Here is a 14,684-nt window from a genome sequence, read left to right on the forward strand (position 1 = left end):
ACCTCATTCTTAAAATGAATTTGACAACCTTTATAAAAAGCCCACAAATACCCATAGCCTTTAACATAATAAGTGTACTTCCAGGAATCTTAATGAAATAACCTAACTGTGGCAGATATTTGGATGTAAACATATTAATCACAATGCTGTTTATAATAATAATAATAATAGCTAATCTGTATTGAGTGTTTAATATGGGCAAGATCTTATTATAAAATATTTGTATATTTCTGGTACAGACAGTTAACACTCATCAAATATTTCAGGTGCCTCCCCATGTTTTCTAGCCTTCACACCACTTAACTTGAAACCCTCGTGACTATTTAGGTCAATAGACTGCCCCGATCTGAAGTGTGCTAATTCTTGGCTGAGGCAGTTATGAACCAGTGTACTTTGTCCACCCTCCGTGTTCTCTGCTTAGAGGACCTGGAAGCCATGTGAACAGATGCTTGTGATGACATAGAAGCATTTCTAGAGGAAGACAGTCTTGTTTCTTGAGTTAAGCAAGTAGAAGCAATTTCCAGCGATGCATGTCAGACTTGATCTGAGCAAGAAACATCTTTTCCTGCCAAGTCACTGTAATTTGGCTTGGTAGATTTTTCCACAATACCCTTGACTGGCTAATAAAGTACGCTGAGACATACGATCCATTAGAAAACCCTAACAGGTAGATACCATCATTTCTTCATGTTATATTTTAGAAAATTAAAGTAGAGTGTAGTTAAAAAATTATCAACATGAAACAATATTGAGATTGTAAATGCTTCCTGGTCTACTTTTGCTGTTTATTATGACTGCTGATTTTTGCTCATGGAACTTAATTCCAAATGTGATTTGTATTTTTTTTTTAATGTGTACCTTAAGTTTTACATAATACACAGCTATCGTCACCGTTTTTCTCTGTGAGAATCCCTCCTCTCTTTTTTGTTGGAAAAGTTATATCCAAGGAACTGGCTTTAAAGACAATCTTCTTAATGATTTAAACTACTATTATTGAAATCAATTAAAGTTTCAGATCTTGTAAAAAAGAAAAATGTATACTAATTTAGATTTAAATTCCACTTACTACAAATACCTAGAAAAGAAAGATAGTATAGAGTAGGCATTGTTTTGAATGTATACCTGAGCTTCCAAGAAAGGAAAATCATCAAATACCAGAAATAAAGAAGAAAGTGTTAATCAACAAACTGCAGTCATTTACAGATCTGATCACAGCCATGTAGATGTGACTGGTCACCAGGGGGTCATTGGGGTGAGTGCTCACACAGGAGGAGTGGTGAGAACCTGGGTCACCCTTGAGGGGAGTGAGAATCTCACTGCACCGGGGGTGAGGGGGAAATAAATCATCTTTTGGTACAGAAAGGATTAATGTCTTTCTCTCCCTCAAATCTGACCAACCAAAAAGTTTCTCATAAATATGCAAAGGCTTAAATGTGCACTTCCTATGGAAATTGGTTAGAAATTTATACCACATTTGTGTGCTGAAAAATCTCAAGGTGCAAAAGTTACACACTTTCCTTAAAGCAGGTTGATGGAACATCTGCGGCTACAGAGAAACAAAGGCAGATTGCTCAGGAGGAATGCACCCACCAAGCAGGAGAGGAAGGATGCTCACAGAGAAAAACTACAACAATTACTGTGCATTATGCAGATTTCAGGCTACACATAAAAAAATTACAAATCATACGTAGGAATAAACTTACAGGTGCAAGAATCCTAAGGCATACTAAGCAGCACAATTAGACCAAGAAGCACTTAGGACCATAGTATGTTTTACATTTTTATGAAATTTAAGGTCAAGACACTAGGAAAAAAGAACAGGCAGCTTTGAACAATGGAATAAATTGCATAAATAGAATAAAACAGCCACTGAAGCAAAAAGGAAAAATAAATGAGCTAAGTCGCAGATGAGACACATTTAATGAAAGAATTAGTGAATTTGGAGAAAGAGAGAGGACATAGCTAAAAATGAGATGAGTGGGAAAAGAAGATAGTTCCCTTGTCCATGGTCTCCCCTGCCTGCAGCTTCACTTTCTGCTGTGTCAGGTGTCTGGTCAGTTGGAGTCTGAAAATACTAAATGGAAAATTATGAAAGTAGACAATTCATACATTGTACACTTTTCTGCATAGTGCCATGGAATTCTGGGCATTCTCTTCTGTCCTGTCAGGGGTGTAAATTATCCCTTTGCCCAGCATATCGCGTGCATTCATCACTCAGTAATGTCCGGGTTATCCAATCACCTCTGAAGGTGTCACGGTGCTCATGTCCAAATGGCCCCAAAACAGGAGAGCTGTGATGCTGCCGACTAGACATGCCACAGAGAACCCATAAAGTGCTTCCTTTAACTAGAAAGGTGCAATTCTCTACTTAATGGGGAAAGAAAAGAAATGGTATGCTGAGGTTGCCAAGATTACAATAAGGATGAATCTTCTATCCGTGAAATGGTGAAGAAAGCAAAAGAAATTTGTGCTAGTTTTACTGTGGCCTCCCAGTGTGGTGTGATGAGTACTTTGTTAAGGTGGAAAAGGCATTCGATTTGTACAATAAGATATTTTGAGAAAGACCCCACATTCACAAAACTTTTATATCAGTGTATTGTTATAATTGTTCTATTTTGCTGTTATTATTCTTAATTGCTTACAGTACCTGTTAATAATCTATGAAGTTTATCATAGGTATATATGCACAGGGAAAACATTATAGATATATATACATATATTTTATTATATATATTTAATTCCTTGGTGACTCAGATGGTAAAGAATCATGCAATTCAAGAGACCTGGGTTCGATTCCTGGGTTGGGAAGATCTCCTTGAGAAGGGAATGGCTACCCACCCCAGTATTATTGCCTGGAGAATCCCAGGAACAGAGGAGTCTGGCAGGCTACAGTCCATGGGAGTCTGACAAAGAGTCAGGCACAAATGAGCAACTAACACACACACACACACACACACACACACACACACACATTCACAGTTTCAAGCATTCTTGGTTTGGTACTATCCATGGCTTCCACCATCCAATGGGGGTCTTGGAAGGTATCCCCTGTGAATAAGAGGGAACTACTATATGTCTTACTGGATTTTCAGACATACTGACAAACAAGTTGGACAAAAATATTTCATGGAGTGGCTGCTTTATATTTGATATGTTGGAATAAATAACTTCTGAGATTCAAATAAGCTCAATATAACTTGAGCAAGAAAAAGAAAACAAGCATCAGCACCTTGGTCAAATATAATAGCATCATAAAATAGCAAAGAAAAATTAAGTTTAAAAATAATATAATAGTGCTGACAACAGACTTCCTTCTTATTAAGGCATGGCTTGCAAATTCTGAGGTAAACCATTATTTAACATATAATTCTATAAATCTGTAAAAACGAAAATTCAAGTGAAAGGATTAAAAAAAGGAAAAAGAAAAGACTTAAAAGAATTTGTTATTAACAGAACTTCATCAAAGAATGTCAAATTAAAATGTATTTTAGAATCAGAGAAACTGAACCCAGGAAAAAAAAAGATTGAATTCAAGAAGTAACTATGAGTAAAGATATGATACATTTGCAGGCAGAGATCAAATTGCCAACATTCGTTGGATCATGGAGAAAGCAAGGGAGTTTCAGAAAAACATCTACTTCTGTTTCATTGACTACACAAAAGCCTTTGACTGTGTGGATCCCCAAACACTGGAGAATTTTTAGAGATAGGAGTACAAGACCACCTTATCTCTCTCCCGAGAAACACGCAGGTCAAGAAGCAACAGAACAGGACATCAAACAACTGACTGGTTCAAAATTGGAAAGGAGTAAGCCAAAGCTGTATATTGTCGCCCTGCTTATTTAACTTATGTGCTGAGTACATCATGTGAAATGCAGGGCTGGATGAATCACAAGCTGGAATCAAGATTGCTGGGAGAAATCTTGACAGCTTCAGATATACAGATGATAGCACTCTAATGGCAGAAAGTGAAGAGAAATTAAAGGGCCTCTTGGTGGGGGTGACAGAAGAGAGTGAAAAAGCTGGCTTGAAACTCCGCATTCCAAAAACTAGATCACGGCCTCCAGTCCTATCACTTGATGGCAAACAGAAGGCAAAAAAGTGGAAGCAGTGACAGAGTTTATTTCCTTGGGCTTCAAAATCACTGCAGATGGTGACTGCAGCCATGAAATTAAAAGGCACCTGATCTTGGAAGGAAAACTATGACAAATCTAGACAGCATATTAAAAAGCCGAGACATCACTTTGCCAACAAAGTCTTTTTAGTCAAGGCTATGGTTTCTCCAGTAGTCACGTATGGATGTGAAAGTTGAACTATAAAGAAAGCTGAGCACCGAAGAATTGATGCTTTTGAACTGTGGTATTGGAGAAGACTCTTGGGTCTCCCTTCAACTGCAAGGAAATCAAACCAGTCAACCCTAAAGGAAATCAACCCTGAATATTCATTGGAAGGACTGATGCTGAAGCTGAAGCTCCAATACTTTGTCCACCTGATGTGAAGAGCTGACTCATTGGAAAAGATAGTGATGCTGGGAAAGATTCAGTGCAAAAGGAAAAGGAAGAGACAGAGAATGAGACAGTTAGATTGCATCATCAACTCAATTGACAAAAATTTGATCAAATTTCAAATAATGGTGGACAGAGAAGCCTGGCATGCTGCAGTCCATGGGGTTGCAAAGAGTCAGACAGGACTTAGCAACTGAACAACAACAGCAATAGGCGTCCAAGCATACAAAAGCTTTTGTTGCTCAGGCACCTATTTTGTTTTTGAAAATAGTGAATTTCATTATTAAGCCAATTATCTTTTAAGGACAGGGTATTGGATGGGACATTAGAGTGTGGAGGCTGCACCTCAGGCACTTGTCATAGCTAGCAGCAGGGTTTCTTGTGGGTAAATTCAGCCAGCTTTCTCCTAGTTTCCCACAGGAAGGTGCTGAGGCAGGAGCCATCTCCACACACGTGGCCTCCCACAGTGTAAGAAGAGCTCTTGCTTGGACAGAATGTCAGAGAGAGCACTGCTTACCACAGAGGAAGTGTCCTGGGACCTTCCCATAAAACTGCCATGATGGAGGTACTTCTGGTTAAGGAAGAATTGCAGATCGTCTGACTAGGTCTTTACCGCTCATGCCTTCTTAGTGTGCCTCAATTTGAAGGAGTCAGGATGTGGAGAAGGACAAAGTCAAGAAAGGGCCATTGAGTGTATTAAACCTCTCTCCCATCACGGGCTGTGGGACAGGTGAGTGAGAATGATGGGGTTTGACATGAGATCAAAGTTTTAATTTACAGGGACCAAAATTTTAACATGTGTGAAAATGAAAGTGAAGTGGCTCAGTCATGTCCAACTCTTTGGGACCCCAAGGACTGTAGCCTACCACGCTCCTCCATCCATGGGATTTTCCAGGCAAGAGTACTGGAGTGGGGTGCCATTTCCTGCTCCAGGGGATCTTCCTGACCCAGGGATCAAACCTGGGTCTTCAGCATTGTAGGCAGACGCTTTACCGTGTGAGCCACCAGGGAAATCCAGTGTAGGTGGAAATAATTAACATGTGTAGGTGCAAATAATTAATACACAAGAGTTTCATTTTGAGCCTTTCTATTTCCATTATAGATTGTTTATCAATTATTTGCACCTACACAGAGTTCTGTGAATCATTTGACAAAACAGCACTGGAGCTGGTAAGATGTCAGGGTATTTGTTAAGCCGGGATTGGTTGGAATGTGAAATGGTTGCGTAGTTACAAGGGGAGACCTTGTGACCAGAAGGGAGCAGCCAGCACCTGCTGGCAGATATTGTTTAGAAAATAATATCTGAGGATGTTGCTGAGTTTAATCCAACTCAGAAAATTTAAGTTCTCAAGGATGAAGGAAGGTATCTGAAACCACATCCACAGTGGACACATGGCACCATTACAAATGCCTGAATCACCATCATTAACACTTCACTTTGACTTTTAAATGCATCCTTTTCCTTAATGGTTAAAGCAGTTGTACAGTGTATGATAAACAGACCATGAGTCAGGCCATTCTAATTAACATAAAGTTCAAGTTAAATTGTGTCCTAGCCAGAATGACCTCTGTAGACTCCAATATGTGAAAATTTCTTCCATCACTCTTTTAAGTGAATGGTAACTCTCTAAAACACAGAACTGAAATTCATAAGGAAATTGTGGGTCCTGCCCAAGATGACATCTAAATTGAAGAAGGGCATTGCTACATGGCATGTTTAAAGACTCAGTCGGAGAAACATTTATTCATGTATTCAAGGAGACATGTGCAGGGGTCTGGGTTCTACATAAAATTGAATGTTTTGAGTTAAAATGTATGCAAATCAAAAAATAATGTGTCATACTGTAAATTTAGAAAATATTTAGGAAATTAAGCAAGTTGCAAAAGAATACATGCAGAATGATATCATTAATATAAAAGCTTAAACACAAAAAAGTATAATAAGCATTTCTATGTTTATATACTTTTTGATATCATATATTTGTGTAAATATATAATTCTTGGCTATGTGGACCAATGACTATGTCTAATGTAGAATAAATTTGAAAAGTTAACTATTTATGGTTTTCAGCATTTTGTTAATATTCACAAAAACAAATAATAATAATTTATGTATTTTTACAGTATAAAGTCTATTGAAACTCTTGAAATTGGCTGAAGTACAGTTCTGTTTACTGATATTAGAAGATTTCTGAATTTTGCCTACAACATGAAATGAGTTTTCCAGTCTAATGCATTTTTAATAGCACAGCAGCCCACCCATCTATGGCCCATCTCTTAATGCATAAAAGGAGATGCCCATCGTCATATGCCATTAAGTTAAGTGTTTATCAATGGAGTGAATGTAATTTCCCTAAAGCATTACTTATTTACCCTAACATAGTTAAAATCAGTTATTTATTTATAATCATTTTAGCCTGTGGAACTTGTTGATAAGAAAACTCACTCATACAAATAACATAAATCCAAAAAGTTACTTTAAGATACCATATTTCGAGATAAATTATCAAGTTGGATACATTTGTAAATTTAATACAGTCTGAAGTTTAAACTGTCAAAGTTTTCAGATGATAATTTCTTTTACTTGAATATTGTGGAGATTGCTTTTCAATCTTACAAGTTTAGCTTGAGCTTCCATCATTGAGGTAGCTTAATACATAGCATCCTTTGTATTTTAATAGTGATGTAGGATCATAAATATTTAAAATATAAAGGGAATGAAAAAGTACAATCCAGTTTTCCTCTTACAGTTGAATTGATCCAAATAAGAAAGTTGAGAAAATTATTGTAGAAAATTAACAAGTGTTTTCCCCATAAATGGCAGTACTTATTTCTTACATGAATGATCTATCTCTCGGAAGACTATGGAAGCCTACATAAAGAATATAATTTTTATGATAGGGCTCAGTGACTGCCTTTATCCAAGGTCAACTTTCCCTGAAAATTTGAAGACCTTAAATTCTGAACTTATAAATTTCAAGATTCATTTACTCCTGACAATATGCCACCTCTTAGTTCAAAGGAAAAAAAAAAAAAATACATATGCATTTAAGAGCTAAGGAGTAAAGCCCAAAAGAGTATTTAACTTTATATAGCTCTTTAAAATGAAAAATCTTTATGACTTGAGTGTAAGATAGTAAAAAAAAAATCATAAATTAATTTTTCTCCACCATGGATTTAGAGTTTTAAATGAAAGTTGAAAGTGGTCATAAAATGTTCTATTGGTTTCATACTTTCTAAAGAAAAATTATTGGTAATAAAGTATGAAACCAACTATGGACTTAGCTGAATGGGGAGGAAATAATATATGAACTTTAAGATAGTGTCTACAAGATAGCAATAAATCTTTTGAAAGAAATGTAATTCAGAAAATCAGACACTTTTCTTATTTTTATTAAAATTATAAATTGGTTAATGTGTTCACTGAATTGATAGATTGTCTACATTGTTTGGTATGTTTATGCTGATTAATTTCCACCTAAATATTATATTTGGAAAGATCCTACGTGCAGACCTGGGGAAGGAGTAGATTGATTGCAAGCAGTCTTATGAGAATATATGTGAAAAAAATTCAGTTTTTTCTACATGGAATTAATCATAACAATGTGAGTAATTTTATTGCTGTGAATTAAGTGCTTGGTAAAATTGGCCTAATGTATTATTTTGGCATTAATTCCAATCACAGAGTTTGTTTTTAAGTAAATTTAAGGAATGTAATCTTTTCTTTCCTCCCTCCTTCTTGTTATGTAGCTCTGTGATTCCCTTAGCCTAATACTTCTTCCTCAAAAAACAAAATCATGAGATGTCCATATAGCAAAAATTATCAGCCTCATAAATTTTGAGTCCAAATGCCCAAAATATTGAACATCTTTTGACTCCCAATTTTACTTCAAGAAAACTAGATTAAGAATAGAATTATGAAGGGAGCTAAATTTTGTTTCAAAGTTCTTTATTATTATTATTATTAAACTTGGAAATCGTCAACAATCAATAAAGAATTATATAAACAAATGGTTGTATATGCAGTAAATGGAATTCAGTGGCCTTGTAACCATTAAAAATATCACAGCAGCACACTAGCTTACATGGAAAAGTATCAATGATATTTTGAAACTGAGACTAATTAAAATTATTACATATAACAAAATGCCCTTCAATATGTGAATATTGAACAAACATGAAGGATGAACAAACATCAAGGCAATGGAATTCTGCTCATTAATGGACTATTGATTCTTAGAACAACAAAAATGGATGTTAAATATGCTTTGACAAATGAAAGATGTCAAAACTGAAAGGTTATGGATTGTATGAGTCCATTTATATGATGATGTGGAAAAGGCAAGGCAGGATACAAAGCAGGGAATAATGCTTGGATGGTGGTACAGTACTGTCTTGCATTTAACTCCCACACTAGATAACCCAGATATGGGATATTTTTTTTTCCCCCATGCATTCTCAGAATGTCTAGAGCCTCATCATTTCAAATGTTTCTCAATATTTAAGGTCCAGTTCAAGACCCCCTCCATGAAGAATTCTCTGAGATTCTCTAGCACACAAAGCATTGCCCTTCCTTTTTAAGTCTTTGTGAGATCTTCAATTATAGTTTCTCTTCTCTTCTCTTGAGGCTCAGTTGGTAAAAAATCTGCCTGCAATGCAGGAGACCCCAGTTGGATTCCTGGGTCAGGAAGAACCACTGGAGACTGGATAGGCTACCCACTCCAGTATTCTTGGGCTTCCCTTGTGGCTCAGCTGGTAAAGAACCCACCTGCAATGTGAGAGACCTGGGTTCAATCCCTGGGCTGGGAAAATCCCTTGGAGAAAGGAAAGGCTGCCCACTCTAGTATTCTGGCCTGGGGAATTCCATGGACTGTATAGGCCATGGGATTGCAAAGAGTCAGAAATGACTGAGCAACTTTCACTTTCACTTCTCTTCCTAGATACATTTAAAGGAATTTAAAGCATTAGATGTATATTATAGCTGATTATATTCCCAGAATACCTTGCATTTTTTCAGTATTTACTTGATGCTTTCTGAAGAATTGTTGGCTTATCAATTACTTTTGTATCTGAAAATTTAGGAAAAAAAGAGTCATACATTGAGATAAATGATACCATTGGAAACCCATACTCACTGGCAGGAAATAAAAACTTTTGTTGTCTTTAAAATGGAAATGATAAAGTATCTTAAATAAAATTATTATTAGTATATAAGGTGCAAATTGGCGTTAGTATAGATGAAGCCTTACAGGTTATACAAATATGATTTTCACTATGAGGTTTGTTTATAATTGTATAGGAAAGTATATGGAGAATTTTAGAAATTGAATGTAGAAATGTCTTTTGCTGTTGCCCTTCTTTGTCAAGTGCAGAAGTCCCTTCTTATTGTTTGAAAACAAACCTTTTAACATTTACTCATGGAGAGTGGTAATTTTATTTGTGGATTTATTTCAGAAATATGCTATTAATATATTGTCACAGGCCAGTTAAAAGACCAAAGTTGCTCTAAGGGTCAGAATAAATTCTTATATAAATTATTTAGAATATTGTCATTTTCTTATAAGAACTATATATTTTAATTGAATAATTTTAAAATTATAGTAAAGCATTTTAATATAGGAACAAATAGTAAGACCCAACCATATGATTTTATGGGCATTACTAATGTTAACATGTTATTGTATTCCATTCATATTTATATATCTCTATCTTTACCTACTCTATCAATATTTTACTACATAAAAATGTACTTAAGTGTATTTATATATACATAGAGAAAAATTATAGACATTAATGCAACTTGAATGTTTTGACATAATGTCAAACCTATTACAATTTAACAAACAAAATTATATATTATTCTTAAGCAAATTTGATTTCCTTTCAAAAATTCTACTTGGGCATTTCCAGTATTTTATTTGGTCATTAGTAATTTTTTCTCAATTCTTTTGTGGACTTTTTGGCCACACCTTTGTCATTTGATTGATTAGAGCATTTAATGGAATTTTTATTGACTGGTATGAGCTATATTTTGCACCAGCACCAGTGGTCATGAGTTTAAATTGACAAATAGCTCACACCTGCAATATGTCCTTCTTTGCCTGTGTAAGAATTTCTGTGGAATATAAACCCAGGACCAGAATCACTGGTTTAAAAATTTTATATAGATATAGATACATAAAATTTGATAAAGTGTACCAAATGCACTCATATTTCTAAGTGAGATTTCTCTCATGTAAGTGAGATTTCTCTGGTGTATATGTATGTGGGTAGAAGTAAAAATGTGTATGTAAGTGTGCAGCCATTATGAGTTTAACCTTAGTTTCTGATGACATTTGACCCTTTATTGTGTTGTGGATTATCAATAGTTAATATAGCATAAAAGAAACCTCAGGTAAAACCATCTGCTCTAAATGTAAGAATGCAGATGAATATTTTTACAAAATCTTTAGCCTCTTGCACATTATTTGCTTTTATGAGTTTTAATGAGTTAAAAATTTCCATTGTCTTTGTATTTATGAATTATTTTTTTATTATTTCTAATGTCTATTTTGTTTATTTCTCTTTTCATTTGATAACTTTATTTTGCCTTTGATGTCTTATTTAATATGTTTTATTAACAACTTGAGACATAGTTTAGATCATTTGTTTTCATAATTTCATGTTAAAGGCCATTATTTTACATTAAAGGCCATCATTTATTACATATATTTATAGGATTAAAAAGTTCAGACATACATTATTCCATGTTTATTAATTGCATGAATGGGCTTTTTGTTATATTAATTTTTTCTGTCAGAGAAATGTTAAATTATTCACTGTAATTATGTACAGGTTTACCCAGAAGAGTCTTGATTTATTACTGTTTTCACCAGTATAATTATAAATAATGATACTTTCATCCTCAAAATATCAATTTGGATTACAAATTATGTGTTCATTCTAACAAAATTATTTCTATTGGTCTATTCTGTTATGTTTAAGATTAGCTTTATATATTATGATGCTAATTATGAAAAATTATAATGAAAGTAAAACTAGCCAAATTTTTTTGAAAATTAAAATTATGTGTATTCTTCCATACGCTGTCCACATGTGAAATAAAGTAATACTCAAGCCATCCTGTGAGGGGGCATTAATCACATTATACAGGTAAAGAAAGTGAGGCACAAAGTATTAAATGTTTCCTTAATTTTCTTTAGTTTAACAAAACTGAAAATAAGCATGATTTATTATTTAATTATGTATCTTATAATTATTATGCAGTTAATGGTATCTCAATCTGACAGGTTTTTGCTTTATAAAGGATTAGGATCAATCATTTAAATGAATATTTTAAAATGTGTTTAGTTTTGTTCAGAAAACGACAGAATAGGAAGCTCCAAGCCCTTGTTCCCCCAGGGAGACATCAAGCACATTAAAAATGGGCTAAATTAACCTTAGAGGAGCTCTGGTTAGAAAGCCTACCTCAACCAACTGGACACCCATTCAAGAAAAAAGCCACAGCATTCAGGTTTGAGATCTTGTGATGTCCCCACTTGCTTGCCCCACCTGCTCAGCAGCTCACCCGGTCTTGGTCTGTGGAAGGCTGCAGCCCTATTCCCAGTTCTCTCCGCTGAAGTGGAGGGAGCAGAGAAGACGTGTTTAAAATATTCTAACCTGACTGGGGGCGGTCTGAAGGACTAGTCTCTGCTTCACCTAACTTAGGTATCAGCAGGAAAAGCAGCGGGTGCCTCTTGGGAAAGCTGCAGGGCGACCACGTGGAGCAGAGAGGCAAGTGAGGCAGACAGTAGAGCATCCAAGGCCCAGGGGAGGGTGAGGCTCTTGACCTTTAAGACGTTTAAAGGCAGCCCTGTGGAAGGAAGGGAGAATCAAAAAAGCCACCCTCAGACCCAGGCAAGACACATGCTCAGGAAAGCCCTGAGAAAACCTTATTATTAACTATTACTATAATCACCATGAACGTATCAGTCGCTCGGTTGTGTCCGACTCTTTGAGACCCCATGGACTGTAGCCTGCTCGGCTCCTCTGTCCATGGGATTCTCCAGGCAAGAATACTGGAGTGTGTTACCATGCCCTTTTCCAGGGGATCTTCCCGACCCAGAGTTTGGACCCGGTTCCCCCACATTGCAGGCAGATTCTTTACCATCTGAGCCACTAACAATACCATATATAATCAGCATGTAATCACCATATACTCACCATGCTGCACATTAAATCCTCAGAACTCATTCATTTTATAGCTACAAGTTTTGACTCTGACCAGCATCTCCCTCTCCTCTCCCATGCCCCCTCTCCAGTTTCTGGCAACCACTATTCTACTCTAATTCTATGAGTTTTGGTCTTTCTCATTCTAAATGTAAGTGCATTATATGTTATTTGTCTTTCTCTGACTGACTTATTCCACTTAGCATAATGCTCTCAAGTTCAAACCACATTGTTATAAATGGCAGGATCTCCTTCTTGCTCATGGCTGAGTTTTACTCCACTCTATGTACACACCACAACTTCTTTATCTATTTGTCCATCAGCAGACCCTCAGGTTGCTTCCATTGTTGTAGCCACCCATTCTGGGAAACAAACTCACTCAGAAGGACAATGCAGGGAGTGGAGTGCAGTTTATTACACCGGCGGGCCCAAGGCAGAGTCTCCTCTTAGCCAAGGACCCTGACCAGTTTCTGTGAAAACCTTATATACCCTAAGTGTACATGCTCTAACCCACCTCCCCAAATTCTCTGAAACTAGTCTGAACAAAGGAAAAGAAAGATATAATCAAAGTTAACCCGTGATTCTTATGCCTTAAACCCATGATTCGTACGCCTTAAGCCTAAGTAGTTCACGGTGGACAATTATCAATAGGCCTGTGGTCATACCCCAATAAGCATAATAGAATGTATGATTCTATTCAGTTACACAGATAATTAGGTATTCTTTTAGGCAACAGAGAGTCTAGGTACAAGCCCTGGGGCTCTTCCATCCTGGGGGTCTTGTTTCCCAGTTGGTATGTCATTTTCATAGATACTGGACATATAGCTCAAAGTCCACGGTCTGGCCAAGATGGAGTCCTGCTTTCAAGATGGAGCCCGTTCTGTCTGTTTCCTCCTTCACCATAACTTGGCTGTTGTGAATAACGCTACAGTGAACATGGGATACAGATACCTCTTTGAGATCCTGTTTTTGTTCCCTTTGGTTTTGTACTCAGAAGTGCAATAGCTGGACCACATGGTAGCTCTATTTTTAATTTTTTTGAGGAATCTTCATACAGTTTCCATAGTGGTTGCACCAACTTACATTCCCTCTAACAGTGCACAAAGGCTTCATTTTTCTCCACATCTTCAGTAACACTTGTTATCTCTTTTATACTTGATGTGAGCCATTCTAAGTGGTGTGAGGTGGTGTCTCTTTGTGTTGCTGATTTGCATTTCTCTGATGATTAGACTGGCTTCCCTAGTAGCTCAGCTGGTAAAGAATCTGCCCACAATGTGGGAGACCTGGGTTCGATCCCTGGGTTGGGAAGATCCCCTGGAGAAGAGAAAGGCTACCCACTCCAGTATTCTGGCCTGGAGAATTCCATGGGCAGTCCATGGGGTCGCAGAGTCAGACACAACTGAATGACTTTCACTTTCACTTGAGCCTCTTTTCATGTATATGCTGGCCGTTTACATGTCTTCTTTGCAAAAGTGTCTGTTCGATCCCCAGTTCATTTTTAAATTGAGTTATTTGTTTTGTTGTTGAATTATATGGCCACTTTATATATTTTGTATATTAACCCCTTATCAGACTATGATTTGCAAATATTTTCACCCATTCCACAGTTGCTTTTCATTTTATTGATTGTTTCTTCTGCCTTGCAGAAGTTTTCCAGTTTGATGTCAGATTCAATGAGCTCATGCATTACATAACATGAAAAAGAGGAAACTGTATAATCCAAAATCAAGTTGAAAATTAAACATATCTTTAAAGTTTTTTCACTGTTGTTTTTTTTCAGACCATATGTTTCTTCATTATACATCATTATCTCTTGCAGACTCAAAAATACTCAATTTACCATTTTCAATTGTTTTTTTTCTTTACAAAACTATACCTTTCATATAAATACCTTACAAAATACTTTTTAAAAAAATCTCAACAGAAAGAATGATTGCTTTAGTTTGATTACTCATGTTTAATCACAAACAT

The 14,684-nt window shown here is 36.1% G+C and overlaps 1 protein-coding gene across 28 annotated transcripts in view; it reads left to right on the forward strand.

Annotated features, from left to right (window-relative positions):
- The window catches only part of LOC145518172 (uncharacterized), a 1,384,210-nt gene that overhangs the window by 1,026,897 nt on the left and 342,629 nt on the right, over positions 1 to 14,684 (forward strand). Inside the window, exon 8 of one of the 28 annotated variants that reach the window (XR_014062698.1) lies at positions 6,630 to 7,542. The exons of the other annotated variants lie outside the window; for them this stretch is intronic. The gene's annotated coding sequence lies outside the window, so the exon portion shown is untranslated. Of the gene's footprint in view, positions 1 to 6,629; positions 7,543 to 14,684 lie in introns of those variants that run through there. 28 annotated transcript variants of the gene reach the window in all.

The sequence above is a fragment of the Giraffa tippelskirchi genome, chromosome 8 (assembly GCF_054371585.1).
Source record: "Giraffa tippelskirchi isolate mGirTip1 chromosome 8, T2T-mGirTip1v1.2.pri, whole genome shotgun sequence".
Classification (NCBI taxonomy): Eukaryota; Metazoa; Chordata; class Mammalia; order Artiodactyla; family Giraffidae; genus Giraffa; species Giraffa tippelskirchi.